Genomic DNA, 22,853 nt, shown 5'->3' on the forward strand with positions numbered 1-22,853 from the left:
ACGATAATATCCAAAAATCCATTAATAACCTAAAAGAGACAATAATAGATGATCGTGAGAAAATAACTAACACACTTAATAACATCAATACGTACAATAACGAACTTAGAAACGAAATCTTATATCACGATCAAATAATAAAATTAAAATTTCTGAATGAAAAAATAGATATCATACTGGACTCTATAGCCTCGGCTAGATACAAACTATTTCATCCATACAAACGAGGAATTAAGTAAATACAGTATCGATTTTTATAAAATTAAATTAATAAAAATGGATGTAATGATTCATGAGGGAAATATAGTTATCGCTATCAAAATTCCCATTGACATCATCACTACTAAAATCATACGCATTATTCCTATAACTAACAGTAATAATGAGAAAATAGACGCAGAAATCGAAGAAATAATAAACATAAATAACAAAACCTACAAGTTTGAAAACGAAAAAACTCTAAGAGAACTTAAGCTAAGCAAAAATTGTATAACGGAAAATAATTGTAAACTAATAAAAGACTTCAAAACAGTAGTAGAGGTAATAAATGATGGCACGATACTCATACAAAATGCAAATAAAATGTTAATAAAAGAGAAATGTAATGAAAGAGAAATAACTCACACAATAGAAAACAACACTCTTATTGACTTTATAAACTGTACAATCATAATAGAAGATGAACAATATTCAAACAAACAAGAAATATATATTCAAAAATTTGACGAAGATAACATGAAAAAAAATTATAATTTTTCAAGCACACCATCATTCAAGGAAATAGTAATAAGAGAAATAAAAAATATTAAAGAAATACAAGAACTAAAAATAAGGAACATAATTTCAGATACAAGCACAATTGCAATAATAATAATTTTAAGCATTACTATTATATATGTTTTTCTAAAACTAAGAACAATCCAAAATAAATACAGAATTCAGGAGAATCCTAGACAAAAGGGGGAGGAGTTACGTACCTTCACCCTAATGTTGCCATTAACGCTGACGACGACATCAGCATTATTGTCCAGAAATACTTGAAACAATAACATAACTACGATCGCACTGATGTTGCTTCCGTTGCCAATGCTAAATCAATATTTCGAAACAATAAATTCTGAATCAGCTAAACCAATAAAATCAATAATATACAAAATAAGCGTAATCGATAATATACGGAATAAGCATAAACAAAACGTTTTTTAAAGTCAAAAGAAAGCAGCAACAATGTTACACAACATTGTTGCCGTATCTGTCAACTTAGCATTAATACAAAATAAATTGTCAAAAAGAACTTGAATACATTTAGTCTTAAGATCACAGAAGAAGAATAAAGTGGCATTAAGCCAAAGCTCTTGTCATTTTAATTTTTTTAATTTTTCATACCCGTAATTCGCGTTGTCATTTCCGGCATCAAAAAAGATTTAAGTAACGTACTTTTTTCTGCCCGACCCTCTGATTTACCATCAGCCTTGGCGTTAGCCCAAGAGGTCGAATCAAATCGGGAAAGATATCAATTTGCCTCAAGCTTCGCGATAGGGACAAAAATAGAAATGAACTACATTCAGTGCTCGGAAGTGGTTATAATAAAAATTCACATTCTATGAAGCGAATTCAAAATCATACAAAGCCAACGTAATGGTGATAGGACACCCCCTTGCGGAGTGCCCCTAGTGACCGATTTCATAACGGATGTTTCCCCAATGCTCGAGTTGATGATTCTGCTGCTAAGCATGGTATCAACCCAGTCTATGAAGAGTTGGGGTACTTTAAGTTTTGATAATGAATCATGAATGGATTCTAGCGTGACATTATTAATGGCTCCCTCAATATCGAAGAAGGCATCCAAGGTGAATAAGGAACCATTCATGTTCTTCTCTATATACCCTACGACATCGTGTTGCGCTGTTTCAGCAGATTTACCTTTCAAAAGGCAGCCAAGGTGAATAAGGAACCATTCATGTTCTTCTCTATATACCCTACGACATCGTGTTGCGCTGTTTCAGCAGATTTACCTTTCAGAAGGCAGCCAAGGTGAATAAGGAACCATTCATGTTCTTCTATATATACCCTACGACATCGTGTTGCGCTGTTTCAGCAGATTTACCTTTCAGAAGGCAGCCGAGGTGAATAAGGAACCATTCATGTTCTTCTCTATATATCCTACGACATCGTGTTGCGCTGTTTCAACAGATTTACCTTTCATATAGGCATGCTGAGCAGTGCTAATGACGGTCTTGGGTATTAGAGATCTGATCTCTATGTCTATCAGCCTTTCCAAAGTTTTCAATAAGAAGGATGAGAGACTTATCGGTCTATAGTCCTTGGGAAGTGAGTTACTCGGTTTCCCCGCTTTGGGGATATAAGTGACTGTGACTTCTCTCTATGATTCCGGAATGTAGGATAGACACAGACAAGCTTTGAAAATCTCCCCCAGTATTGGGGTTATTGACGCTGAGAAACGCTGGATCATAGCGGGAATAATACCGTCTGGTCCTGGAGATTTAAAAGGCTTGAATGTATCCATAGCCCACTTAATTTTGGGTAAGCTTACTATTCTGTTAGCCAGGTTTTGGTCTCTAGCCGTATGATCACGATGCACTTGATCGGTTTGCCGATTGCTTGCCGTGTCGATACAGCCAGGGAAGTGTGTGTTGGCTAGCAGGTTAAGAGTCTCTAGTCCAGAGTCCGTCCATTTGCCATCAGTCCGTTCTATACTTCCTATGGACTTAGGATCCTTCGAAAGAAATATATATATTATATATATATATATATATATATATATATATATTCACAGCATAAGACAGTAGGTACACAATGGAATTGTGAACTGCTACAAGCACTCCTCCACAAAGTCTAACATTTCAAAAAAATTGGTATTGATCATATAAGATTTCAGTATTACGGATATTCGGTTTTGAGCCAAGTTTTTGCAAAACCGAGTGGTTGGATATTTTGAGGGTCCAAAGAGACCAGTTTGAAAAACAAATTTCTGATATTAACGATAAATTTTTAATATCGACCTCTGAAGTTGTGTCTTACAAAAAAAAAAATAAATAAATAAATAAATAAATAAATAAATAAATCCACAATGTCAGTGCTATGAGTCCTTAGACGTCGTGAATCTCTACCTGAATTCGAAGGCAAACATGAATCGCATGTAAAAGTAAAAGGTTCAGCCGATATGGTATTATCATCTTTTAATACTGTTTTAAACTTTAAAGCCATAATTGCCCGCCTGGATTTCGTGTACTCGGACGAACGTCCGATTTACTTAATTGAGCAAGAGTTATCCACTCTTCGTCAGGGTAGTATGACACTATTAGAATTCTACGACGAAGTAGAGAAAAAATTGACTATACTTATATATAAAACTGCCTCGTCATACGAAGGTGCTGTTGCAAATTCTATGAACGAAATGTACCGGATGGATGCTTCACGCGAGTTACGTACCTTCACCCTAATGTTGCCATTAACGCTGACGACGACATCAGCATTATTGTCCAGAAATACTTGAAACAATAACATAACAACGATCGCACTGATGTTGCTTCCGTTGCCAATGCTAAATCAATATTTCGAAACAATAAATTCTGAATCAGCTAAACCAATAAAATCAATAATATACAAAATAAGTATAATCGATAATATACGGAATAAGCATAAAAAAAAGGTTTTTTAAGTCAACAGAAAGCAGCAACAATGTTACACAACATTGTCGCCGTATCTGTCAACTTAGCATTAATACAAAATAAATTGTCAAAAAGAACTTGAATACATTTAGTCTTAAGATCACAGAAGAAGAATAAAGTGGCATTAAGCCAAAGCTCTTGTCATTTTAATTTTTTCATTTTTTCATACCCGTAATTGGCGCAGTCGCGGAACTTAGCATCAAAAGATACTAAGAAAAGAACCAGACATTAAAATTAGTGTGTCAAGACAACTAATAACAGTTCGCAAAAAAAAAAAAAAAAAAAAAACAGCGAAGATTTTATCTAAAAATTTATGAATAGACAAGAATTTTTCGACGCAAATCGAAATTTACAAATGGAACAAGAACAAATTAATGAACTAAGTGAAGTAGTTAGAAGGCAAGAAATGGCTATCAACCAACTTCATCAACAGCTGCAACAGCAGCAAATACAACAACAAATACAAGAACCTGAACAACAAATCTTGCTTACTCCGAAAGACATATTGGCACAATTTCGGCAACTAAAACCGCTAGACAAGGACCATTCGGTGACAGCATTTACCGCATCCGTGGAAGCAATACTTGATTTATGCCCCAGGAATAACCAGCAGCTAATACGTTTATCCATGGCCATTGTGATGAATGAAAAAATTCTTGGAACAACAGGAAATTACATCCGGGAGATAGGGCCTGACGCATCTTGGCAACAGATAAAAACTAAGCTGATGGACTATCACCGTCCAAAATCAACATATGGGGACGTATTTAATAAGTGTCGTAATGTTAAAACAATCATCCCCATCCCCTTCAAACTGAAATCGGATTCATACCCATAGAAGTATCCCAAGTAGAAATAGTCAACAACACATAAATCGTACTACATTTGATCAACCCAGCGGAAATTTTGGAATTGATAAGTCAAATGGAACAGAATATAAAGACAATTACAAGAGAAGATAAATACGAACTCGACATAGAAATACAAACTCTTAGGTCAAAGATCGGGTCTATAACACCAAATACCCGGATCAGACAGAAACGGGGACTACTTAATATAGGAGGAACAGTACAAAAATGGCTGTTCGGTGTCATGGACGGCTCGGATCGCCAAAACATTTTACAGCATCTCATAAACCATCAAGAAAATAATCACCAAATCATAAATACTATTAACCAACAAATAAATATAAACGATAATATCCAAAAATCCATTAATAACCTAAAAGAGACAATAATAGATGATCGTGAGAAAATAACTAACACACTTAATAACACAAATACGTACAATAACGAACTTAGAAACGAAATCTTATATAACGATCAAATAATAAAATTAAAATTTCTGAATGAAAAAATAGATATCATACTGGACTCTATAGCCTCGGCTAGATACAAACTATTTCATCCATACAAACGAGGAATTAAGTAAATACAGTATCGATTTTTATAAAATTAAATTAATAAAAATGGATGTAATGATTCATGAGGGAAATATAGTTATCGCTATCAAAATTCCCATTGACATCATCACTACTAAAATCATACGCATTATTCCTATTACTAACAGTAATAATGAGAAAATAGACGCAGAAATCGAAGAAATAATAAACATAAATAACAAAACCTACAAGTTTGAAAACGAAAAAACTCTAAGAGAACTTAAGCTAAGCAAAAATTGTATAACGGAAAATAATTGTAAACTAATAAAAGACTTCAAAACAGTAGTAGAGGTAATAAATGATGGCACGATACTCATACAAAATGCAAATAAAATGTTAATAAAAGAGAAATGTAATGAAAGAGAAATAACTCACACAATAGAAAACAACACTCTTATTGAATTTATAAACTGTACAATCATAATAGAAGATGAACAATATTCAAACAAACAAGAAATATATATTCAAAAATTTGACGAAGATAACATGAAAAAAAATTATAATTTTTCAAGCACACCATCATTCAAGGAAATAGTAATAAGAGAAATAAAAAATATTAAAGAAATACAAGAACTAAAAATAAGGAACATAATTTCAGATACAAGCACAATTGCAATAATAATAATTTTAAGCATTACTATTATATATGTTTTTCTAAAACTAAGAACAATCCAAAATAAATACAGAATTCACCCTAATGTTGCCATTAACGCTGACGACGACATCAGCATTATTGTCCAGAAATACTTGAAACAATAACATAACAACGATCGCACTGATGTTGCTTCCGTTGCCAATGCTAAATCAATATTTCGAAACAATAAATTCTGAATCAGCTAAACCAATAAAATCAATAATATACAAAATAAGCGTAATCGATAATATACGGAATAAGCATAAACAAAACGTTTTTTAAAGTCAAAAGAAAGCAGCAACAATGTTACACAACATTGTTGCCGTATCTGTCAACTTAGCATTAATACAAAATAAATTGTCAAAAAGAACTTGAATACATTTAGTCTTAAGATCACAGAAGAAGAATAAAGTGGCATTAAGCCAAAGCTCTTGTCATTTTAATTTTTTCATTTTTTCATACCCGTAATTGGCGCAGTCGCGGAACTTAGCATCAAAAGATACTAAGAAAAGAACCAGACATTAAAATTAGTGTGTCAAAACAACTAATAACAGTTCGCAAAAAAAAAAAAAAAAAAAAAAAAAAACAGCGAAGATTTTATCTAAAAATTTATGAATAGACAAGAAGTTTTCGACGCAAATCGAAATTTACAAATGGAACAAGAACAAATTAATGAACTAAGTGAAGCAGTTAGAAGACAAGAAATGGCTATCAACCAACTTCATCAACAGCAGCAAATACAACAACAAATACAAGAACCTGAACAACAAATCTTGCTTACTCCGAAAGACATATTGGCACAATTTCGGCAACTAAAACCGCTAGACAAGGACCATTCGGTGACAGCATTTTCCGCATCCGTGGAAGCAATACTTGATTTATGCCCCAGGAATAACCAGCAGCTAATACGTTTATCCATGGCCATTGTGATGAATGAAAAAATTCTTGGAACAACAGGAAATTACATCCGGGAGATAGGACCTGACGCATCTTGGCAACAGATAAAAACTAAGCTGATGGACTATCACCGTCCAAAATCAACATATGGGGACGTATTTAATAAGTGTCGTAATGTTAAAACAATCATCCCATCCCCTTCAAACTGAAATCGGATTCATACCCATAGAAGTATCCCAAGTAGAAATAGTCAACAACACATAAATCGTACTACATTTGATCAACCCAGCGGAAATTTTGGAATTGATAAGTCAAATGGAACAGAATATAAAGACAATTACAAGAGAAGATAAATACGAACTCGACATAGAAATACAAACTCTTAGGTCAAAGATCGGGTCTATAACACCAAATACCCGGATCAGACAGAAACGGGGACTACTTAATATAGGAGGAAATTAAAATTTCTGAATGAGAAAATAGATATCATACTGGACTCTATAGCCTCGGCTAGATACAAACTATTTCATCCATACAAACGAGGAATTAAGTAAATACAGTATCGATTTTTATAAAATTAAATTAATAAAAATGGATGTAATGATTCATGAGGGAAATATAGTTATCGCTATCAAAATTCCCATTGACATCATCACTACTAAAATCATACGCATTATTCCTATTACTAACAGTAATAATGAGAAAATAGACGCAGAAATCGAAGAAATAATAAACATAAATAACAAAACCTACAAGTTTGAAAACGAAAAAAACTCTAAGAGAACTTAAGCTAAGCAAAAATTGTATAACGGAAAATAATTGTAAACTAATAAAAGACTTCAAAACAGTAGTAGAGGTAATAAATGATGGCACGATACTCATACAAAATGCAAATAAAATGTTAATAAAAGAGAAATGTAATGAAAGAGAAATAACTCACACAATAGAAAACAACACTCTTATTGACTTTATAAACTGTACAATCATAATAGAAGATGAACAATATTCAAACAAACAAGAAATATATATTCAAAAATTTGACGAAGATAACATGAAAAAAAATTATAATTTTTCAAGCACACCATCATTCAAGGAAATAGTAATAAGAGAAATAAAAAATATTAAAGAAATACAAGAACTAAAAATAAGGAACATAATTTCAGATACAAGCACAATTGCAATAATAATAATTTTAAGCATTACTATTATATATGTTTTTCTAAAACTAAGAACAATCCAAAATAAATACAGAATTCAGGAGAATCCTAGACAAAAGGGGGAGGAGTTACGTACCTTCACCCTAATGTTGCCATTAACGCTGACGACGACATCAGCATTATTGTCCAGAAATACTTGAAACAATAACATAACTACGATCGCACTGATGTTGCTTCCGTTGCCAATGCTAAATCAATATTTCGAAACAATAAATTCTGAATCAGCTAAACCAATAAAATCAATAATATACAAAATAAGCGTAATCGATAATATACGGAATAAGCATAAACAAAACGTTTTTTAAAGTCAAAAGAAAGCAGCAACAATGTTACACAACATTGTTGCCGTATCTGTCAACTTAGCATTAATACAAAATAAATTGTCAAAAAGAACTTGAATACATTTAGTCTTAAGATCACAGAAGAAGAATAAAGTGGCATTAAGCCAAAGCTCTTGTCATTTTAATTTTTTTAATTTTTCATACCCGTAATTCGCGTTGTCATTTCCGGCATCAAAAAAGATTTAAGTAACGTACTTTTTTCTGCCCGACCCTCTGATTTACCATCAGCCTTGGCGTTAGCCCAAGAGGTCGAATCAAATCGGGAAAGATATAAATTTGCCTCAAGCTTCGCGATAGGGACAAAAATAGAAATGAACTACATTCAGTGCTCGGAAGTGGTTATAATAAAAATTCACATTCTATGAAGCGAATTCAAAATCATACAAAGCCAACGTAATGGTGATAGGACACCCCCTTGCGGAGTGCCCCTAGTGACCGATTTCATAACGGATGTTTCCCCAATGCTCGAGTTGATGATTCTGCTGCTAAGCATGGTATCAACCCAGTCTATGAAGAGTTGGGGTACTTTAAGTTTTGATAATGAATCATGAATGGATTCTAGCGTGACATTATTAACGGCTCCCTCAATATCGAAGAAGGCATCCAAGGTGAATAAGGAACCATTCATGTTCTTCTCTATATACCCTACGACATCGTGTTGCGCTGTTTCAGCAGATTTACCTTTCAAAAGGCAGCCAAGGTGAATAAGGAACCATTCATGTTCTTCTCTATATACCCTACGACATCGTGTTGCGCTGTTTCAGCAGATTTACCTTTCAGAAGGCAGCCAAGGTGAATAAGGAACCATTCATGTTCTTCTATATTTAAAAGGCTTGAATGTATCCATAGCCCACTTAATTTTGGGTAAGCTTACTATTCTGTTAGCCAGGTTTTGGTCTCTAGCCGTATGATCACGATGCACTTGATCGGTTTGCCGATTGCTTGCCGTGTCGATACAGCCAGGGAAGTGTGTGTTGGCTAGCAGGTTAAGAGTCTCTAGTCCAGAGTCCGTCCATTTGCCATCAGTCCGTTCTATACTTCCTATGGACTTAGGATCCTTCGAAAGAATATATATATATATATATATATATATATATATATATATATATATATATATATATATATATATATATATATATATATATAATATATATATATGTATATATATATATATATATATCACAGCATAAGACAGTAGGTACACAATGGAATTGTGAACTGCTACAAGCACTCCTCCACAAAGTCTAACATTTCAAAAAAATTGGTATTGATCATATAAGATTTCAGTATTACGGATATTCGGTTTTGAGCCAAGTTTTTGCAAAACCGAGTGTATATGAATTCTGCCAACTGGTTGGATATTTACCGGCGGCAGCATGATGTTATTTATAGAAACAAAATGAAGTAAATAATATAAACACATACATTTATGCAGCCACCGGTAAATTCCGATGCAGAATTCCAATAAATGAGCATTGTCACCAGATAAAACTAGTTTGATGTGGCGATGCAAATTACACAATAATTTGTCTCATCGAATTGTAAACGCGACCGCAAGTTCCAAGCTATTGAACTAAAAATAATTTATAAAACTTTTACCTAATATTATATCTACATTGGACTAACCGCAAAAATATCTAATGAATAAATAAAACCCAACATAATTTAAAAAACAATATATTTCTCATCATTTAGAAAGGCTCAAAAAAGCAAAAAAAGTAAGCCAAAAAACATTTGGTCCTCCAGAGCCGGATAAAAAAGTGAAGCTTTTAAAATAATTAAAAACAAAAAGAACAAATAGTGAGAGTTCAACTTCCTGGTCTAAATCTTGATTATTCATTAACAAAAAAACCGGACAGAATCAGATTATAGTTACGTTAGTGATTGATTTTGTAGTGAATAATCGAGATTTAGACCAGGAAGTTGAACTCTTAACAAATTTATGTAGCCAATTTCCTGTGGACAGAAAACCTAGTAATAACATAATGATTACGGCAGCAGAAAGCATACGTGCGCTCGTTGACTCTGCCATCTCGGTAGCCTTGAGGGTCCAAAGAGACCAGTTTGAAAAACAAATTTCTGATATTAACGATAAATTTTTAATATCGACCTCTGAAGTTGTGTCTTACAAAAAAAAAAAAAAAATAAATAAATAAATAAATAAATAAATAAATCCACAATGTCAGTGCTATGAGTCCTTAGACGTCGTGAAATCTCTACCTGAATTCGAAGGCAATCATGAATCGCATGTAAAAGTAAAAGGTTCAGCCGATATGGTATTATCATCTTTTAATACTGTTTTAAACTTTAAAGCCATAATTGCCCGCCTGGATTTCGTGTACTCGGACGAACGTCCGATTTACTTAATTGAGCAAGAGTTATCCACTCTTCGTCAGGGTAGTATGACACTATTAGAATTCTACGACGAAGTAGAGAAAAAATTGACTATACTTATATATAAAACTGCCCCGTCATACGAAGGTGCTGTTGCAAATTCTATGAACGAAATGTACCGGATGGATGCGTCACGCGAGTTACGTACCTTCACCCTAATGTTGCCATTAACGCTGACGACGACATCAGCATTATTGTCCAGAAATACTTGAAACAATAACATAACAACGATCGCACTGATGTTGCTTCCGTTGCCAATGCTAAATCAATATTTCGAAACAATAAATTCTGAATCTGCTAAACCAATAAAATCAATAATATACAAAATAAGTATAATCGATAATATACGGAATAAGCATAAACAAAACGTTTTTTAAAGTCAACAGAAAGCAGCAACAATGTTACACAACATTGTCGCCGTATCTGTCAACTTAGCATTAATACAAAATAAATTGTCAAAAAGAACTTGAATACATTTAGTCTTAAGATCACAGAAGAAGAATAAAGTGGCATTAAGCCAAAGCTCTTGTCATTTTAATTTTTTTAATTTTTCATACCCGTAATTGGCGCAGTCGCGGAACTTAGCATCAAAAGATACTAAGAAAAGAACCAGACATTAAAATTAGTGTGTCAAAACAACTAATAACAGTTCGCAAAAAAAAAAAAAAAAAAAAAAAAACAGCGAAGATTTTATCTAAAAATTTATGAATAGACAAGAATTTTTCGACGCAAATCGAAATTTACAAATGGAACAAGAACAAATTAATGAACTAAGTGAAGTAGTTAGAAGGCAAGAAATGGCTATCAACCAACTTCATCAACAGCTGCAACAGCAGCAAATACAACAACAAATACAAGAACCTGAACAACAAATCTTGCTTACTCCGAAAGACATATTGGCACAATTTCGGCAACTAAAACCGCTAGACAAGGACCATTCGGTGACAGCATTTACCGCATCCGTGGAAGCAATACTTGATTTATGCCCCAGGAATAACCAGCAGCTAATACGTTTATCCATGGCCATTGTGATGAATGAAAAATTCTTGGAACAACAGGAAATTACATCCGGGAGATAGGACCTGACGCATCTTGGCAACAGATAAAAACTAAGCTGATGGACTATCACCGTCCAAAATCAACATATGGGGACGTATTTAATAAGTGTCGTAATGTTAAAACAATCATCCCCATCCCCTTCAAACTGAAATCGGATTCATACCCATAGAAGTATCCCAAGTAGAAATAGTCAACAACACATAAATCGTACTACATTTGATCAACCCAGTGGAAATTTTGGAATTGATAAGTCAAATGGAACAGAATATAAAGACAATTACAAGAGAAGATAAATACGAACTCGACATAGAAATACAAACTCTTAGGTCAAAGATCGGGTCTATAACACCAAATACCCGGATCAGACAGAAACGGGGACTACTTAATATAGGAGGAACAGTACAAAAATGGCTGTTCGGTGTCATGGACGACTCGGATCGCCAAAACATTTTACAGAATCTCATAAACCATCAAGAAAATAATCACCAAATCATAAATGCAAATAAAATGTTAATAAAAGAGAAATGTAATGAAAGAGAAATAACTCACACAATAGAAAACAACACTCTTATTGAATTTATAAATGTACAATCATAATAGAAGATGAACAATATTCAAACAAACAAGAAATATATATTCAAAAATTTGATGAAGATAACATGAAAAAAAAAAATTATAATTTTTCAAGCACACCATCATTCAAGGAAATAGTAATAAGATAAATAAAAAATATTAAAGAAATACAAGAACTAAAAATAAGGAACATAATTTCAGATACAAGCACAATTGCAATAATAATAATTTTAAGCATTACTATTATATATGTTTTTCTAAAACTAAGAACAATCCAAAATAAATACAGAATTCAGGAGAATCCTATGACAAAAGGGGGAGGAGTTACGTACCTTCACCCTAATGTTGCCATTAACGCTAACGACGACATCAGCATTATTGTCCAGAATACTTGAAACAATAACATAACAACGATCGCACTGATGTTGCTTCCGTTGCCAATGCTAAATCAATATTTCGAAACAATAAATTCTGAATCAGCTAAACCAATAAAATCAATAGTATACAAAATAAGCGTAATCGATAATATACGGAATGAGCATAAACAAAACGTTTTTTAAAGTCAACAGAAAGCAGCAACAATGTTACACAACATTGTTGCCGTATCTGTCAACTTAGCATTAATACAAAATAAATTGTCAAAAAGAACTTGAATACATTTAGTCTTAAGATCACAGAAGAAGAATAAAGTGGCATTAAGCCAAAGCTCTTGTCATTTTAATTTTTCATACCCGTAATTCGCGTTGTCATTTCCGGCATCAAAAAAGATTTAAGTAACGTACTTCTTTCTGCCCGACCCTCTGATTTACCATCAGCCTTGGCGTTAGCCCAAGAGGTCGAATCAAATCGGGAAAGATATCAATTTGCCTCAAGCTTCGCGATATCACGCGAAGATAGGGACAAAAATAGAAATGAACTACATTCAGTGCTCGGAAGTGGTTATAATAAAAATCCACATTCTATGAAGCGAATTCAAAATCATACAAATAGGAATGAACATTTTTCGGTAGAACCTATGGAGGTCGACGAATCCGTTCAATTCACACAATCATCAAAATTCAAGCCGTCTGCTTAACTCAATTTTTTCCCTGACTCGCATCGGTAAGCATCTTTCCTCAATATTGTGATTCTCAATAAAACATTATTTGCTACGTTTTGCAATGTTTAATAAAATTTCTAATTGGTTTTATTTGTACCCCTTCTTTTTTCCCTAATTATTCCTCATTGGCTATGGTTTTTTCATCAAGCTAAACCTTAAATGCAGTCCACTCCACATTTTGGGTTTTCGTTGAAGCAGCTTACTTACATCTCTCTTCTTACTTACCTTCAGCGGAATCCATGGTCCTTTCTCTGCCGTTTTTTAAAACAACATCAGCAAAATAATATGAGGTAACTTCAAAATTCTCTACTAATTTGCCAGCGAGTCGGTAAGTGCATTTTCAATTTTTTTGCATAGTGCATACTAACACACAATTAAAGTGAATATCAAAGAGAAACAGAGTGTGTACTAAAAAAATATTCCAACAAGAAGTTCAAAAATTGCCTTTAAACGAACAAGATTTACAAAAACAACTAGTTCCCATTATTAAATCTTTGAATTGGTGTAGTGGTAGAAAAAATAACTACACTAACAAACAATCTTAAACTCTTCTCCAAAAAAGACCAAAGTCCAAAAAAGGAACAATAATTTCCAATAGAGTCCGAAAAGTGAAAAAAACAAAAAATTCCATCTCTGTGCTGTCTATTTATACCAAGTGGTGAAATATTGAAAGAACAAATTGAAATGCTCAAGAAAAAATTATGTTATTTAATTGTATACTGTGAAAAAATATGTTTTGCATAAAATGGGAAAGGTAAATAGATTCCGTTTGAAAAAATATTTCGGGGAAAATTGCACATAAAAAGTCAATAACCTCAGACTTATAACACCGTAACAAACATATACATTAACTAAATACACATATGCAATAAATAACGTACAGCACAAATTTGTTTTTTTTTTTTTTTTTGTTACAAAAGCAACAATACTGCATTACTGCAGTCATATACCGTCCCATAAAGTAATAATACATATTTTTAAATACATATTTACACATCTCAAAGCATAAAACAAACATTTATAGATGACATAGACAGATATGTTAATAGCTTAACTGAGACCCTGGTAAAGTCTTTCGAGGAATGCCTTCCACTTCGCGAGAGGAAATCCGCCTTTGAAAAACCCTGGATGACAGGGGATATTCGTAACAAAGGAAAGGAGGTCCGTAGGCTTTACAACAGAGCTCGACGTAAAAATTGGCAGTATTCTGGGACAGCTACCATAATAAACTTAAAGAATACAACAAAGTAGTCAGAACAGCTAAACGAAATTCCTGGAAGCTTTTCTGTGAACAGGTTGAAAGCGTGATTGATGTTTAAAAAATAAAAAAGTTTCTTTCAAAAACCCAAACACAAGCCGAGACAATGGTGGATGATATGGTTAACAAGATGGAAACAATAGAAGAAACCCTATATATATATATATATATATATATATATATATATATATATATATATGTATATATATATATATATATATATATATATATATATATATATATATATATATATATATATATATATTTCTTTCGAAGGATCCTAAGTCCATAGGAAGTATATAGAACGGACTTATGGCAAATGGACGGACTCTGGACTAGAGACTCTTAACCTGCTAGCCAACACACACTTCCCTGGCTGTATCGACATGGCAAGCAATCGGCAAACCGATCAAGTGCATCGTGATCATACGGCTAGAGACCAAAACCTGGCTAACAGAATAGTAAGCTTACCCAAAATTAAGTGGGCTATGGATACATTCAAGCCTTTTAAATCTCCAGGACCTGACGGTATTATTCCCGCTATGATCCAGCGTTTCTCAGCGTCAATAACCCCAATACTGGGAGAGATTTTCAAAGCTTGTCTGTGTCTATCCTACATTCCGGAATCATAGAGAGAAGTCACAGTCACTTATATCCCCAAAGCGGGGAAACCGAGTAACTCACTTCCCAAGGACTATAGACCGATAAGTCTCTCATCCTTCTTATTGAAAACTTTGGAAAGGCTGATAGACATAGAGATCAGATCTCTAGTAACCAAGACCGTCATTCACACTGCTCAGCATGCCTATATGAAAGGTAAATCTGTTGAAACAGCGCAACACGATGTCGTAGGGTATATACAGAAGAACATGAATGGTTCCTTATTTATCTTGGCTGCCTTCAGAAAGGTAAATCTGCTGAAACAGCGCAACACGATGTCGTAGGGTATATAGAGAAGAACATGAATGGTTCCTTATTCACCTTGGCTGCCTTCTTCGATATTGAGGGAGCCGTTAATAATGTCACGCTAGAATCCATTCATGATTCATTATCAAAACTTAAAGTACCCCAACTCCTCATAGACTGGGTTGATACCATGCTTAGCAGCAGAATTATCAACTCGAGCATTGGGGAAACATCCGTTATGAAATCGGTCACTAGGGGCACTCCGCAAGGGGGTGTCCTATCACCATTACGTTGGCTTTGTATGATTGAATTCGCTTCATAGAATGTGGATTTTTATTATAACCACTTCCGAGCACTGAATGCAGTTCATTTCTATTTTTGTCCCTATCTTCGCGTGATATCGCGAAGCTTGAGGCAAATTGATATCTTTCCCGATTTGATTCGACCTCTTGGGCTAACGCCAAGGCTGATGGTAAATCAGAGGGGCGGGCAGAAAAAAGTACGTTACTTAAATCTTTTTTGATGCCGGAAATGGATGCGTGACGCATCCATCCGGTACATTTCGTTCATAGAATTTGCAACAGCACCTTCGTATGACGGGGCAGTTTTATATATAAGTATAGTCAATTTTTTCTCTACTTCGTCGTAGAATTCTAATAGTGTCATACTACCCTGACGAAGAGTGGATAACTCTTGCTGAATTAAGTAAATCGGACGTTCGTCCGAGTACACGAAATCCAGGCGGGCAATTATGGCTTTAAAGTTTAAAACAGTATTAAAAGATGATAATACCATATCGGCTGAACCTTTTACTTTTACATGCGATTCATGTTTGCCTTCGAATTCAGGTAGAGATTTCACGACGTCTAAGGACTCATAGCACTGACATTGTGGATTTATTTATTATTATTTTTTTTTTTTGTTAGACACAACTTCAGAGGTCGATATTAAAATTTATCGTTAATATCAGAAATTTGTTTTTCAAACTGGTCTCTTTGGACCCTCTAGGCTACCGAGATGGCAGAGTCAACGAGCGCACGTATGCTTTCTGCTGTCGTAATCATTATATTATTATTAGGTTTTCTGTCCACAGGAAATTGGCTACATAAATTTGTTAAGAGTTCAATTTCCTGGTCTAAATCTCGATTATTCACTACAAAATCAATCACTAACGTAACTATAATCTGATTCTGCCCGGTTTTTTTGTTAATGAATAATCGAGATTTAGACCAGGAAGTTGAACTCTCACTATTTGTTCTTTTTGTTTTTAATTATTTTAAAAGCTTCACTTTTTTATCCGGCTCTGGAGGACCAAATGTTTTTTGGCTTACTTTTTTGAGCCTTTCTAAATGTTGAGAAATATATTGTTTTTTAAATTAAGTTGTGTTTTATTTATTCATTAGATATTTTTGTGGTTAGTCCAATGTAGATATAATATTAGGTAAAAGTTTTATAAATTATTTTTAGTTCAATAGTTTGGAACTTGCGGTCGCGTTTACAATTAGATGAGACGAATTATTGTGTAATTTGCATCGCCACATCAAACTAGTTTTATCTGGTGACAATGCTTATTTATTGGAATTCTGCATTGGAATTTACCGGTGGCTGCATAAATGTATGTGTTTATATTATTTACTTCATTTTGTTTCTATAAATAACATCATGCTGCCGCCGGTAAATATCCAACAAGATGGGCAAAATTCATATACACTCGGTTTTGCAAAAACTTGGCTAAAACCGAATATCCGTAATACTGAAATCTTATATGATCAATACCAATTTTTTTGAAATGTTAGACTTTGTGGAGGAGTGCTTGTAGCAGTTCACAATTCTATTGTGTACCTACTGTCTTATGCTGTGATATATATATATATATATATATATATATATATATATATATATATATATATATATATATATATATATATATATATATATATATATATATATATATATTTCTTTCGAAGGATCCTAAGTCCATAGGAAGTATATAGAACGGACTTATGGCAAATGGACGGACTCTGGACTAGAGACTCTTAACCTGCTAGCCAACACACACTTCCCTGGCTGTATCGACATGGCAAGCAATCGGCAAACCGATCAAGTGCATCGTGATCATACGGCTTACCCAAATTTAAGTGGGCTATGGATACATTCAAGCCTTTTAAATCTCCAGGACCTGACGGTATTATTCCCGCTATGATCCAGCGTTTCTCAGCGTCAATAACCCCAATACTGGGAGAGATTTTCAAAGCTTGTCTGTGTCTATCCTACATTCCGGAATCATAGAGAGAAGTCACAGTCACTTATATCCCCAAAGCGGGGAAACCGAGTAACTCACTTCCCAAGGACTATAGACCGATAAGTCTCTCATCCTTCTTATTGAAAACTTTGGAAAGGCTGATAGACATAGAGATCAGATCTCTAGTAACCAAGACCGTCATTCACACTGCTCAGCATGCCTATATGAAAGGTAAATCTGTTGAAACAGCGCAACACGATGTCGTAGGGTATATAGAGAAGAACATGAATGGTTCCTTATTTATCTTGGCTGCCTTCAGAAAGGTAAATCTGCTGAAACAGCGCAACACGATGTCGTAGGGTATATAGAGAAGAACATGAATGGTTCCTTATTCACCTTGGCTGCCTTCTTCGATATTGAGGGAGCCGTTAATAATGTCACGCTAGAATCCATTCATGATTCATTATCAAAACTTAAAGTACCCCAACTCCTCATAGACTGGGTTGATACCATGCTTAGCAGCAGAATTATCAACTCGAGCATTGGGGAAACATCCGTTATGAAATCGGTCACTAGGGGCACTCCGCAAGGGGGTGTCCTATCACCATTACGTTGGCTTTGTATGATTGAATTCGCTTCATAGAATGTGGATTTTTATTATAACCACTTCCGAGCACTGAATGCAGTTCATTTCTATTTTTGTCCCTATCTTCGCGTGATATCGCGAAGCTTGAGGCAAATTGATATCTTTCCCGATTTGATTCGACCTCTTGGGCTAACGCCAAGGCTGATGGTAAATCAGAGGGGCGGGCAGAAAAAAGTACGTTACTTAAATCTTTTTTGATGCCGGAAATGGATGCGTGACGCATCCATCCGGTACATTTCGTTCATAGAATTTGCAACAGCACCTTCGTATGACGGGGCAGTTTTATATATAAGTATAGTCAATTTTTTCTCTACTTCGTCGTAGAATTCTAATAGTGTCATACTACCCTGACGAAGAGTGGATAACTCTTGCTCAATTAAGTAAATCGGACGTTCGTCCGAGTACACGAAATCCAGGCGGGCAATTATGGCTTTAAAGTTTAAAACAGTATTAAAAGATGATAATACCATATCGGCTGAACCTTTTACTTTTACATGCGATTCATGATTGCCTTCGAATTCAGGTAGAGATTTCACGACGTCTAAGGACTCATAGCACTGACATTGTGGATTTATTTATTTATTTATTTATTTATTTATTTTTTTTTTTTTTTTGTAAGACACAACTTCAGAGGTCGATATTAAAAATTTATCGTTAATATCAGAAATTTGTTTTTCAAACTGGTCTCTTTGGACCCTCAAGGCTACCGAGATGGCAGAGTCAACGAGCGCACGTATGCTTTCTGCTGTCGTAATCATTATGTTACTATCAGGTTTTCTGTCCAGAGGAAATTGGCTACATAAATTTGTTAAGAGTTCAACTTCCTGGTCTAAATCTCGATTATTCACTACAAAATCAATCACTAACGTAACTATAATCTGATTCTGTCCGGTTTTTTTGTTAATGAATAATCGAGATTTAGACCAGGAAGTTGAACTCTTAACAAATTTATGTAGCCAATTTCCTGTGGACAGAAAACCTAATAGTAACATAATGATTACGACATTAATATAATATATATATATATATATATATATATATTTATATATATATATATATATATATATATATATATATATATATATATATATATATATATATATATATATATATATATATATATATATATCACAGCATAAGACAGTAGGTAAACAATGGAATTGTGAACTACTACAAGCACTCCTCCACAAAGTCTAACATTTCAAAAATATATATTTCTTTCGAAGGATCTCAAGTCCATAGCAAGTATAGAACGGACTGATGGCAAATGGACGGACTTTGGACTAGAGACTCTTAACCTGCTAGCCAACACACACTTCCCTGGCTGTATCGACACGGCAAGCAATCGGCAAACCGATCAAGTGCATCGTGATAATACGGCTAGAGACCAAAACCTGGCTAACAGAATAGTAAGCTTACCCAAAATTAAGTGGGCTATGGATACATTCAAGCCGTTTAAATCTCCAGGACCAGACGGTATTATTCCCACTATGATCCAGCGTTTCTCAGCGTCAATATCCCCAATACTGGGGGAGATTTTCTAAGCTTGTCTGTGTCTATCCTACATTCTGGAACCATAGAGAGAAGTCACAGTAACTTATATCCCCAAAGCGGGGAAACCGAGTAACTCACTTCCCAAGGACTATAGACCGATAAGTCTCTCATCCTTCTTATTGAAAACTTTGGAAAGGCTGATAGACATAGAGATCAGATCTCTAATACCCAAGACCGTCATTAGCACTGCTCAGCATGCCTATATGAAAGGTAAATCTGTTGAAACAGCGCAACACGATGTCGTAGGATATATAGAGAAGAACATGAATGGTTCCTTATTCACCTCGGCTTCCTTCTGAAAGGTAAATCTGCTGAAACAGCGCAACACGATGTCGTAGGGTATATATAGAAGAACATGAATGGTTCCTTATTCACCTTGGCTGCCTTCCTCGATATTGAGGGAGCCGTTAATAACGTCACACTAGAATCTATTCATGATTCATTATCAAAACTTAAAGTACCCCAACTCCTCATAGACTGGGTTGATACCATGCTTAGCAGCAGAATTATCAACTCGAGCATTGGGGAAACATCCGTTATGAAATCGGTCACTAGGGGCACTCCGCAAGGAGGTGTCCTATCACCATTACGTTGGCTTTTGGTCATTAACAATATAATTATAGATCTAGAGGTAACAGGGACGAAAGTAGTCGCATACGCTGATGACGTCGTCCTATTAATTTGAGGGAAATTCCTGCAAACAATCTCGGACCTAATGCAAGGAGCTCTAGTCTCCTTACCACGGTGGTGGCTAAATGTTTTGACCACCAAACTGGTTGACATTTTTTCCCAGGGTAGGTTAGCGGACAGACTTTTTCATAGCAATCAATCAAAGCACTCGTTATCGCATTTACGGAGTTGTCTATATCAAGGGTTGAGGTTAAGACCATGTTGTCGAAACAGTGAAGCCTGGGTATAGCCAGTTCCGTAAATTTGTCCCAATGTGCCTTTCTTGGATTTCTATGTGGTTTTTGATGAATACCATCTACTAAGATTTTGAAAACTATCTTCCGGTGGTATGAAAACGAGCACTCAGGAGAAACTTTCCAATCTTGTATAAGAGATTCATCCTTGTTAGTTAGGGTGAGGTCAATGACCTCTGCCCTATCTTTGATTTGAAATGTTGCATCGTTGCCCTATTACATATTTTAAGATTATATTTTAAGATAGAATCAAAAATGGACTCACCTCTGACGTTGGTATCGTTGCTGCCCCATTGGAAGTGGTGTGCGTTTGCATCACAACCTATGATTATAGGCCCTTTGTCAGCCAGATCTTCGAGCAACTCCTCTACTTCGTGGCCGGGTTGGTCAGGTCGCTCGTACCGTAGGTAGAGAGAGATGAAAATGTGAACCCTCCCGGATTTAGACTCCAATCTCTCCAAACCGTAACGTCTCCTCCACTATAATTGCTAAGGAAGATAAGATTTAAACTCTTTTTGGCAACAATACACGTCCTTACCTTATCACCATTGAAGACCGCATAAGAGACGTACTGCCCACTCCCTAGTCCAGTTACCCTTTTATTGTATATACAGGGTTCCTGAACCAGAGCTATGTCTACTTCAGCTTTCGAGAGGGATAGTAGGAGTTCGGTAGCAGCTGCTTTGCAGTGATGCAGATTAATCTGCATGATGCTAAGTAGCCGCTGTTTTCTTCCACCTAATGCAACGGCGTTAGACGGAACCGGATCCATCCAGCGCCGAAGTGCAATTTTCCCCCACGAGCTTGAAGGTATTCCTGGCCATCCGTATCCATAGATACTTTGATGACCAGGCCTTTCCCTCAGTGTTTGAACTGACAAGACGCCAGTTGTCTGTTTTGAGGTTGGGGTTCTGCTTGCCCAGTATTGTCAGGATGCGTGCCGGATCCACGGATAGTGGTGGCACACAAGCTGTCAATACCTTACGACAGGGGATGTCCTTTAAGGATACAGCCGCCAGATCACATCCCTGCCAGAGGTCGCGAAAGCCAGATACTGCGGTGACCAGGTTCCTGATTTTCACAGCACATGACTTTCACGCCTCTGTAAAGGGTTGCACTGCCGAATTGCATACTTCGTGGGTCACCCTCTCCCGTGAAGACAAGCTCCCTCAGTCGATCTTCGAATAGCAGCCATCGACTGTCGCTGATTTTACCTTCCGGTTCAGCCTTGTCGATGATTGCTACCCGAAGATTGTCCGGGAAGATGGTTTGAGAGTATTTCCTCTTCCGTCCTGTTTGGCCTGCCGTTTGTGACTTGACCTCCCCCTTGTGGACCTTGTCAGGCCTAGAGCTTGAAGGGGATGGTGGGGGGCGGTTTAGTCACGACCGACTTGCTAGCGGACGGAGTGGAAGATGTGGGCAAAGGCCGAGAAGCCGGGCCCGTAGATGCCTTCTTGGCCTCAGGGTGTGGTTCTTCTGTAGACCGACCCCTTTTCAACACTGGGCGTGAAGAGGTATCGGCTTCCGGTGGAACTGCAGAGGCTACGGCTATAATGGGTTTCGGTTTCTTGGCCTTCTTGTTCCTCCGTAGGTGGATTTGACCCAGCAGGGTCAGCATTAGCCGTCACCTCGTGAACAACGACCGTAGTAGTCTTCTTATCGGTGGTGGATTTGCTGACCTCCGCAGGGCCCCCAACAGAGGGTTGAACCACAGGTTGGTTTACCCTACTGCTGATAGCAGATGGTAGGAGAGGTAGAAGAGTCTGATTACCAGGGATCATGGGCACTCGGATATTTGTTCCGAGACTCTCCCCCCGGTACCGCTGAGTTGTCCGCGATTGCTTATTTATTCGCAGCTGCCCAATATATCTATTGGGCGTTCCACTATCCTCAACCTGTGGACGCGTCCGGTAGCATCCAGCTATGCTTCCGATAATCGACCGGAAACAATTTTACAATATTTTGTTATAGTTTTAG

The sequence above is a fragment of the Musca domestica genome, unplaced genomic scaffold (assembly GCF_030504385.1).
Source record: "Musca domestica strain aabys unplaced genomic scaffold, Musca_domestica.polishedcontigs.V.1.1 81, whole genome shotgun sequence".
NCBI lineage: Eukaryota > Metazoa > Arthropoda > Insecta > Diptera > Muscidae > Musca > Musca domestica.